The sequence below is a fragment of the Vipera ursinii genome, assembly GCF_947247035.1.
Source record: "Vipera ursinii genome assembly, chromosome: 3".
Taxonomy (NCBI): Eukaryota; Metazoa; Chordata; class Lepidosauria; order Squamata; family Viperidae; genus Vipera; species Vipera ursinii.
Genome location: NC_139516.1, coordinates 3,100,442 through 3,111,618, shown reverse-complemented (window position 1 = coordinate 3,111,618; position 11,177 = coordinate 3,100,442).

The following is an 11,177-nucleotide window of genomic DNA, read 5'->3' as shown; positions in this document are numbered from 1 at the left end:
CTTCTTCCTCCTTCCCTACCCGGCCAGCTCTGTCATGCGCACGCACATCTGCTTTGTCGCCCTCGGAGCTTTCAGGGTTTAGGCGGACCACGATTGTAAATCCCCTACACACACTTGAATTTCTCTTTCCTGTTACCTTATTTATTTAGCGCACAGGTGGGTCGACTTGACCGGGCATCCTGATGTGCTGGATCTTGATTTATGCAAATAACTTGAGAGAAGCCATCGCTGTGGTGGCCCTGACACAGCGTGGACAGGATAGGACCATCCTCTCTTTGCGGAGGATCCATCCCCTTTGAGGGCTGCTGCTGTTGAAAACTCCGTTTGCTTTAGGAAACGTGCGTCACGTTTCCCACGCCACTGGCTGATTCCCTTCTCCCTCCTCTTAACATCAACATCCGAATGTTTTTGAGTGATCCAGAAAACGTCCCTCCGTTGTCGCGGCCTCGCTCTTCTCTCTTCCCTGCTTTTTCCAAGTGTCATTCTCTAACCAGCCCTGAGTCTACCTCACCGTCTCTCCATCATCTCCCGTCCTGCTTAAGTCCACGTCCATCCATGTTCTTCACCTTACAGGAGCCTGTCTTGCAGCGTGGCTGGCTGGCTGGCTGGGGGATTCTGGGAGTTGAAGTCAACCCATCTTCCAGTTGCCAAGTTTGGAAAACGCTGCAGCAGCAGAAGAAGGACTGTATCTGTTTCGCAGAGAGGAGGCAGAGGGCATGTTGCAAAAATGTTTGCAACGGCAGCTCCCCAAATTCCGCAGGTCCCCTTTTACACACACACACACACACACACACACACACACACACACACACACACAGAGTTTTCCAGAGGTCTGACTTCATCTTCTGTCTCCTTGCAAGCTGGTGGCTTCTTTCCCTTGTTTCTTGTTATCTAAGACAGGGGTCCCCAACCCACAGTCGACATCCTGAGCCCAGTCTGTGGCCCGTTGGGAACCATGCTGTGCAAGTGGTGGGCAAGCACGCAAAGATCCATTTGCAAAAAGCGGCGAGAATGCATGCAAACCCCTCCCCACCTCCGCCGCCGCCGCCACTACCACCACCGCCAGTCTGTGGAGGCAGAAAGGTTGAGAACAACAGGTCTAAGAGAAAGAAAACATAGTGAAAAACCCACTCCCATTTAGCACTGATGATGTTCCCTAGTTGGGTGATGAAACGTCTGCAAGAAAACAACCCAGCTCAGAGAACACCAGGGACCCCACAGTCCTCCTCCTTCTCCTCCTCCTCTTCCCACATCCCACTTCCTTCTAGCACTGATGATGATAACTGGTTGGGCCATGAAATGTCTGCAAGAAAACCACCCAGCTCCAAGACCACCATGGACCCCCACAGATCAGCCCTGAGCCACATATATTCTCCTCTAAAGGTATCTAAAATGGTGCAGAAGTCTTGCAGAACCCCTAATCCTGATCTGGACATTTGGGGGTGTGGGGAGGGCAGGCTTGCTAGAATAAGATGAATCCCACTGCTTTCTAGTATGACCCCCCCCAATTCAGTAACAGACATAGGGTTTGCAAATCACTACACTTACAAGCTTGCTTCACGCCACCGTCACTACCACCTACCCTTTTGGTACAGATAATTGTCCTTAGTCAAACTGCCCTTGTGTTTCTAGTGAAGAGAGAAGACACCCAATCCTCTTTGTACTTTGCATAATTTTGGATCTGCCGTTTCGTTGGGTTCTATAATGCAAACTGTAGGCCAGCCTCCACGTCACGTCCGCCGTTCGGACTTCTCTCTTCCTCCAATCCTCACTCTAGTAGAGTTAGTTGGTGTACCGCAGGAGAAAGGAAAAAAGCACACTCAGCACTTTGTCCAGAGATTCCATACTATCACGAGGCCTCTTCCAAGGCTAACCCTTGGCGAACGTTGCCTCAAACAACGTCCGGTCTGCAGACGCGACACAATGCCGCACCATTTTCAAGCCCTGGCCAATATCTGGGAAGGCAACGCTGGAGCCACGCACGCCAGAGGATATGCGGTCAGGGGTTCCACGTGCCCCATCGGTGCCAGCCCTTCTTTCAAAGAAACGTTGGCGCAAGACAGCAAGAGGACTCGGGTGGCATTTCCTTTCCCCTCCAAGAATGTTGTGAAACGTGTCGAATCGTGAGCGTGGCGCGCAAGGGCGCCTGCAGACACGTCGCTCGCCCCACACCCCGTTGCATTTGTGAGACTTTCTCGACGGTTTGCTCTGAGCCTACTCTGCTCTCTGCGTTTTGGAAAAGGCTCCCGGGAGCAAAGATGACGAGAAGGCAGAGATATACCTCACACGGAGCAACCTGCCGTCCCCTCCTGGGGTCAAAGAAGCTCTTAAGTTTGTGATCTTTCGCTTTGCACTATGTTCACTTTTTGCAAACCTGGAACGCTGCTGTCCTGGTTGATCGGTTTAGGAGTTCCAGTGGTGGGTTGCTCTCTTCAGCGATGCTAACCCTGGAGAGGCCGAACATGGAGCGGGCTCCAGCGTACTGTGTGCCCCCACCCGGTTGCTACTTTCGCCCATCCAGCAGACAAGAATGTCAAGCTACCGACTTGATGCAAACCTTGAGTAGTTCAAGGCCTGGACATGGACCGTGGTTATGGTACCGGCCTAGGAAAATGTGCCTCCTTTGTGTTTCCATTGTTAAGACAAACAATCAAGGGAGTAGATAAACTGACTAGATAAGAGATTAAACTCCACCTCCCTTGGAGACGGGGTGGGGGGAAATGGGTAAACCAACATCACACTCTCTTAAATTCTGTGGCTGCCATTTCATCCAAGCTAGCATAAGACCCCTATTTACAGCCCTCTGTGAGCAAAAGCAGTGGCGAGGGAATGCAAACTCTCTTAAGATCCCTTTCGCTGGGACCAAGCCACACGCTGACTGGCTTTACTCATCACACTAAACTGTTATGCGGCAGGCTTGTTTATTTATTTAGATTTATATACCGCCCTTTCCCGAAGGACTGCAGTTTGCGTGGGTTTGCATTGAATCATGAGGAAGCCAAGCCTGGCTCGGCACCCTGTGTAAAGCTAATTTCCCTTAGGGAAAGCTGAGGGGTCATGCTGTCTAGTGGGTTGTGCCCAAGAATAAAAGCTAGTCACTAAGTGATACAGAGAATGTCTGGATGGGATGAAAAGACTCGCATCTGCTCACAGGTATCTGAATACCTGGGGAGACCCAAAGTGATGTGTTTGAACCTCCAGAAAAAGGTTATAGCAGAGCTTGTTTAATGCCGGGATATTTTTCTACACAACCCGCCCAGCTCTTTCCCAAATGACACTGTGGCTGTGTTCACACAACCTGCAAAACACAGTCACTGTACTGACCCGTTTCTCTTGCCTATTCAGAAAACGGGATGATAACCCCACCAAACGGGTGGCATTGATTCCGTACACTCAGCTGCGAAAAGCAAAAGGTTAAAGCAGAACTTCAGCTAAATTCTCTAGACTTGCGCATCTTCTGTAAATGCAGGTAGTCCTCGACTTATAACCATTCCTTTAGCGACCGTTTGAAGTTACAACAGCACTGCAAAATTAACTTACAACCATTTTTCATGCTTACTACCGTTGCAGCCTCCCCCATGGTCACATGATCAAAATTCGAACACTTGGCACCTGACTCACATTTATGACCGTTGCAGCGTCCCAGGGGTGGGGGTGGGGTGGGGTGTCATGTAATCCGCCTTTTGCGACCTTCTGACAAGCCAAGTCCGGGGGGGGGGGGAAGCCAGATTCACTTAATGACCGGGTGACTAACTTAACAACTGCCATGATTCGCTTAACAACCGTGGCAAGAAAGATCGTAAAAACAGGGCCAAATTCACATTAACAACTGCAACAGTTTAACAACAGAAATGTGGCCGTAAGTCGGGGATTACCTCTAATAGCCAGCGTCTCTGTAACACCAGCCTGGCGCCCATCTGTAACAGCAGCCAGTGAGGTTTCTCGTTCTCCGCAGAGATTTTCTGGAAGGGCTGATTTATTTATTTCCATTTGATTTATCAAATGTGTATGTTGCCCATCTCATGGTGAGGTGGCTCTTGGTGGCTTAAAACAAGGGTCCCCAATCCCCGGTCCGTGGACCAGTACCAGGCTGTGGCATGCCAGCAACCGGTCCGCACAAACAAGCAAAGTCCCATCCGCGGGATGCAGGCAGCATACAAAACCACGCACCCTCTGGTCCACGCTAAAACCTCTCTCCGTGGAACCTGTCCCTCGTGCCCAAAAGGTTGGGGACCTCTGGCTTAGAACGTCGTCAAAGCAACACATTAAAAATTAACAAAACATCAGTTAGGAACCAATTCCAAATTGTTGCTCAAATTTCTTAAATCCTAGGGCACTTCATTATTATCCTTGGTGGAGCAGTGGGCTAATGCCTCCTTAAGTAACACCAGCTGCCTGCAATCAGTGCAGGTTCGAGTCCCACCAGGCTCAAGGTTGACTCAGCCTTCCATCCTTCCGAGGGAGGTAAAATGAGGACCCAGATTGTTGGGGGCAATTAAGCTGACTTTGTAATAATGCCGCTTGGGGTGTGTGTGAAAGCCCTAATAAGCAGGCATATACATAGAATGAAGGCTACTGCTAAGCTTGTAAGCCACCCTGAGTCTTCGGAGAAGGGCGGGATATAAATGGAATTAAATAAAAATAAATAAATAAATAAATAATTATAATAATACAGTTGGAAGGGACCTTTGAGGTCTTCTAGTCCAACCCCCCCCCCCCTTGCTCAGGCAGGAAACCCTATACCCATTTCAGACAAATGGCTGTCCAGTCTCTTCTTAAAAACTTCCAGCGTTGGAGCATTCCCCGCTTCTGGAGGCAGGTTTTCCCACTGGTTAATTGTTCTAACTTTTCCCAGCCATGCGTGTCTCATGCTAACCAGGGATTCCAAGAGTCGAAATCCAGCGTATGCAGGTGTCCCAGGATGGGAAGACTGGTATAAAGCAATTTAAAAGGCCTCTCCCCACACACTTCCTGCAGTTTGAGGGAGACCCACAGATCTGGGACACACTTTAAGTGGTGTACAGGTCCCACATGAAAATGCTTTAAAACAGGGGTCCCCAACCCCCTGGGTCTGTGGAGCAGTATGGGGCTGTGGCATGTCAGCAACCGGTCCGCACAAACAAGCAAAGCCCCATCCGGGGGATGCAGGCAGCACACAAAACCACACACCCTCCGGTCCGCGGAAAAACCTCTCCCCACGGAACCGGTCCCTAGGGCCCCAAAGGTTGGGGACCTCTGCTTTAAAACATACAACCTAGACCAGGGGTAGGCAACCTTGGCTCTTTTATGACTCGAGGACTTCAACTCCCAGAATTCCTGAGCCAGCCACGCTGAGGGGAAAGGGAGAGGTTTCCAAGCTGAGCCGTGCTAGCTCAGGAATTCTGGGAGTTGAAGTCCGCAAGTCATGAGGGGGCCGTAGTTCCCCCATGCTGGCTCAGGAATTCTGGGAGTTGAAGTCCACGAGTCATAAAAGAGCCGAGATTGCCTACCCCTGGCCTAGACTCATAGAGCTGGAAGGGACCTTGGAGGTCTTCTAGTCCAACCCCCTGCTCAAGGCAAGAGCCTCATACAGGTAGTGCTGGAGTTACAACCACAATTGAGCTGAAGACTTATGTTGCTAAACGAGACAGTTCTTAAGTGAGCCTGCCCCCATTTTACAACCTTGCTTGCCACCGTGGTTAAGTAAATCTGGCTTCCTCATTGACTTTGCTTGTCAGAAAGTCTCGAAAGGGGGATCACATATCCCGGGACACTGCAACCGTCCTAAATATGAGTCAGTTGCCGAGCAGCCATTGCAACGGTCGTAAGTGTGAAAAAGGATCACACTTGTGCAGGTATTGTGCACCCGGTAGAGCTGAGCTGCTTCCGTGCTAAGGAGCCTAGTCCAACTTGTGTTACTCCGCACACTTCATGACACAAGTCAGATCCCTAATTTTATTTTTTGCTGAAATGTGGTTTCTTCCACCGGCAGTGAAGGGCAGAGAACGGGGTTCTTTGAAGCTTGCCTCCAAAGTTGTGGGCGCTGCATCACTGGAGGTTGTCAAGAAAAGATTGGACAAACAACTGGGATGGTATATGTAGTCCCTGACTTACAGCTTAGTGACCGTTCAAAGTTACAACGGCACTGAAAAATGTCACTTAAGGCCCTTTTTCACACATGACCTACAGCAGGGGTAGGCAACCTTGGCTCTTTTGTGACTGGTGGACTTCAACTCCCAGAATTCCTGAGCCAGCCATGCTGAGGAGAAAGGGAGGAATTCTGGGAGTTGAAGTCCGCAAGTCATGAGGGGGCCATATTTCCCCCATGCTGGCTCAGGAATTCTGGGAGTTGAAGTCCACGAGTCATGAGGGGGCCATAGTTCCCCTATGCTGGCTCAGGAATTCTGGGAGTTGAAGTCCACGAGTCATGAGGGGGCCATATTTCCCCCACGCTGGCTCAGGAATTGTGGGAGTTGAAGTCCACGAGTCATGAGGGGGCCATAGTTCCCCCACGCTGGCTCAGAAATTCTGGGAGTTGAAGTCCACGAGTCATGATGGGGGCATAGTTCCCCTATGTTGGCTCAGGAATTCTGGGAGTTGAAGTCCGTGAGTCATAAAAGAGCCGAGGTTGCCTACCCCTGACCTACAGCATCCCCTGATGAAAATTCATCTGTTTGGCAACTGGCTCATATGTACGACGGTCGCAGCATCCTGGGGTCGTGTGATCCCCATCTGCGATCGTCCCAGACGGCTTCCAACAAACAAAATCAATGGGGCAAGCTGTATTCTCTTAACAACCCTGTGACTCGCTTAACAACCGCAACGATTCTCTGAACAGCTGTGGTAAAATCCGGCACCATTCATGTGAAGAACTTCCCCTAGTTTATCAAGGGAAATTTTATGCCCCCTTGTGGTCGTAACTGGAGGATTACCTGTACACAAAATTGTGTCTCATTCACCAGCAAATTTCCTCAACCTGGCCTGGATCAGCATAATTCTGCTTACAGTTGATGTCTTGGTAAATAATAATAATAATAATAATAATAATAATAATAATAATAATAATAATAATAATAATAATAATAATAATAATAATACCCATTGTCATCGGGGCACTGGGAACTATGTCCAAAAACTTTGCAAAAGACATCAAGAAACTGCAGCTTCCTGCAATAACTCCAGCAAAGCTACAAAAAACTGTGCTACTCGGGACATCTTACATTTTAAGGAGATACCTGGTTGATCCCTAGGATGCTGGCAGCAACCCGTGTCAACCATTAGTGCCAGTCAATTTGAGTGTTCAGTTGACTGAGTTTCATGTTTTATGAATAAAAGTTTTATAATAATAATAATAATAAGCACCTTGGGTGCAATCCCAAAACAACTGGAGCACCACTTTAACACCATCATCGGCATTGACAAATTTGCCATTAGTCAATTGAAAAGGCAGCCTTACTAGGAACTGCTTCCATCCTGCGACGAGATCTGTAATACCATCAAACATCCACATCTGCCTATCCCAGGTCCTTGGTAAGGACTCAATAGGTAGAGAAAAATGCCAGATCCAGTCTGAACATCTGGCCGACTGTGCGATGATTAATAATAATAATAATAATAATAATAATAATAATAATAATAATAATAATAATAATAATAATAATACCTGGTTGATACCTAGGATGCTGGCAGCAACCCGTGTCAACCATTAGTGCCAGTCAGTTTGAGTGTTCAGTTGACTGAGTTTCATGTTTTATGAATAAAAGTTTTATATAATAATAATAATAATAATAATAATAATAATAATAATAATAATAATAATAATAATAATAATAATAATAATAATATGGCTCTTCGGCTTTGAAACGGAGATGAGCACCGGCCCCTAGAGTTGGAAACGACTAGCACGCGTGTGCGGGGGAACCTTTACCTTTAATAATAATAATAATAATAATAATAATAATAATAATAATAATAATAATGTTGGAAGGGACCTTAGAGGTCATCTAGTCCAACCCCCCACTCAGGCAGGAAACCCTATACCATTTCAGACAAATGGCTGCCCAGTCTCTTCTTAAAAACTTCCAGCATTGGAGCATTCACAGCTTCTGGAAATTTCTTGTGCTGAGCAGCAACTTGGTTGGCACATCCAGGAACCTGGTTTATAACAGAGCTAGGGTGGGTGGGCTCCCCTAAGATGCCATTGGCAGCATTCTCCACCCTGGAGAATGCTGAACACAGTGGAGAGGACATTGTGTGGACACTCCACCTTGATTCAAAAACACCGGTCTTCAGTCCATTCCCAAATAAGCCAGGTTAACCTAAGCTATGATTCTTGCGCCAGTCCTTGCTTAGGAGAGAGCATTGCTAGCCTTCTCTCTCCAGGACAATCCGGGAGGCGGGTTCTCCATCAATCCAAGCTTCATCCAGGCTGGCAGCAGCCCCGATGGATGGAAAGTAATTAAGGAGAGAACCAACCTATAACAGAATTGGAAGGGACCTTGGAGGTCCTCCAATCCACCCCCCTGCTGAAGCAGGAGACCTTATACTACTTCAGGCAAATGGCTGTCCAGTCTCTTCTTAAAGACTTCCAGTGTTGGAGCATTCACCACTTCTGGAGGCAGGTTGTTCCACTGGTTAATTGTTCTGACTGTCAGGAAGTTTCTCCTTAGTTCTAGGTTGCTTCTCTCCTTGAAGAGTTTCCATCTGTTGCTTCTTGTTCTGCCTTCAGGGGCTTTGGAGAGTAGCTTGACTCCCTCTTCTTTGGGGCAGCCCTTGAGATACTGGAAGGCTGCTATCATGTCCTTCTCTTCATTAAACTAACAGAAGAGAATGACAGACTTGGAAGGGACCTTGGAGGTCCTCTAGTCCAACCCCTGCTCAAAGCAAAGTCCTTATATTATTCCAAACAAATTGTCCAGTCTCTTCTTGAAAACCTCCACTGATGCAGCATTCACAGCTTCTGGAGGCAGGTTGTTCCACTGGTTAATCGTTCTCACTGTCAGGAAATTTCTCCTTAGTTCTAGGTTGCTTCTCTCCTTGATCAGTTTCCATCCGCTGCTTCTTGTCCTGCCTTTAGGCGTTTTGGAGAAGAGCTTGACTCCCTCTTCTTTGGGGCAGCCCCTGAGATATTGGAAGACTGCTATCATGTCACCCCTCGTCCTTCTCTTCATTAAACTAGACATACCCAGTTCCTGCAACCGTCCTTCCTATGTTTTAGCTTCCGGTCCCCTGATCATCGTTGTTGCTCTTCTCTGGACTCTTTCCAAAGCAACCACAGGAGAAAGCTATTCCATTCATTGTTCTGTCAGGAAATTCCTCCTTAGTTCTAGGTTGCTTCTCTCCTTGATTGGTTTCCATCCGTTGCTTCTTGTCCTGCCTTCAGGGGCTTTGGAGAATAGCTTGACTCCCTCTTCTTTGGGGCAGCCCCTGAGATACTGGAAGACTGCTATTATGTCTCCCCCTGGTCCTTCTCTTCATTAAACTACTAGACATACCCAGTTCCTACAACCGTTCTTCATAGGTTTGAGCCTACAGTCCCTTAATCATTTTTTTTCTCTGCACTCATCACTGCTCTACCTAGAACTAAGGAGAAATTTCCTAACGGAACAATCAGTGGAACGACTTGCTTCCAGAAGTTGTGGGTGCAACTTCTCTGGATGTTTTTAAGAAAAGACTGGACAGCCATTTGCCCGTAATGGTATACAGGGACTCCTGCCTGAGCAGAGGGTTGGACTAGATAACCACCACGGTCCCTTCCAACTCTGTGAAAAAGTGAAACTTCCCTTCCCCGGGATCTCTTCATTGTGCCAGAAGAACTGGCACTTCCCTGAAGGACTGAGATGGGATGTAGAGAAAGAGAGAGAGTGGGGAGGGGGGTGGGCTTTGAAAAGAACTTCCTGGTAGGGGGTGAAGCGGAGTAGACGACAAGTGGGACGTAAGGTCAGCAAAGATGGAAGAAGGATCTTTTGCCCTGGAGTTTGGCCAAATGGCATTGCTGATGACCTCCAGTAGGGCAAACACAGCCCCAGGTTTGGGGGTCCCCAGACAGGAAAATCTGGGGGAACCCCTTCCACCTTGTCATTGATATACCTCAGAGGTGGACCTTGGTTCCAGCAGCGTAATAGATCTGGGCTGCTGGTAGGCGCAGAAAATCTGAATTATTTGAAAGCAAGAGGACGTGTTTCAGACAATTCACCTTCTCAAGATCCTTCGGCGTAAGGGGGAGGGAGACACTAGGTCATATGCAGCACCCCCTTCTGCGACATTTGGGGGGTCTATTTCAAAAGCTGGCTTGTCTTTCGTGGCTGTAAGACTTGAGTGACACCCTCCTAAGTGTTCCAGAATCTCACCTGCCCCCGGACCTGCTTTACGTCCGCCACCTTGCAAACCGTTTGTCCCGAGGACAGCCAGTCACCTTTGCTCTTTAAAACAGCCGTGTTGGCAGCCAACCTGCAAACTGGCAGTCCATCCTCACAGCCTCGGGTTAGGGTTTGAAGCAACTCCTCCTCAAGGACCCCAGAATCTCTCCTAACCCGGTGGGGTGAGGCTGCACACACTCTCCCCTGCCGCGGACTTGCTTTACGTCCGCCACCTTGCAAACCCGACAGCCAGGGGCTCTTTAAAGCAGCCGTGTCAGCAGCCGAGTGTGCGAACCGGCAGCCCCTCCTCACCGCCTCGGGTTTGGCTTTGAAGCAACCTCTTCAAAGACCCTCTGGGGTGAGTCTGGGCTCAAGGGGGGGGGAAAGCAAACGCGAGCGCCAGGTTCAACAACGACCTTCCGCAGCTTGGCGAAGGCGGCTGTTGTGTCTGTTGAATTGTCAGGTCTCGGCGGAACCGGAGTTTGGTGGGGAAATGTGCTTGGTTATGCTAGGAAACCAGCCTCCTGTGTGATGTGGCTGTGTCTGTGTCTCCGTACGTTTGTCAGGCTATCCAAAGCTCTGCCAGGAAACACGTGTGCAACTAACTATATTTGAAAGAAGAAAAAAGAAGAAAAGTTTATATATTTTTAAATACAGAACTGAGCGGCTGTGTGCTCTCCCTTGGAGTTTAATTCCCATTGTCCTGTAACCTTTTGTCTGTTTGGTGACTGTAATAAAAAAAAATTAATAATTGTTTGGGGGTCACTGGAGGCCTCTACTTTTTACGGACAATCCAAACGGGGACGCTTTCAGGAAATCAAGAATAAAACACAGATAGCC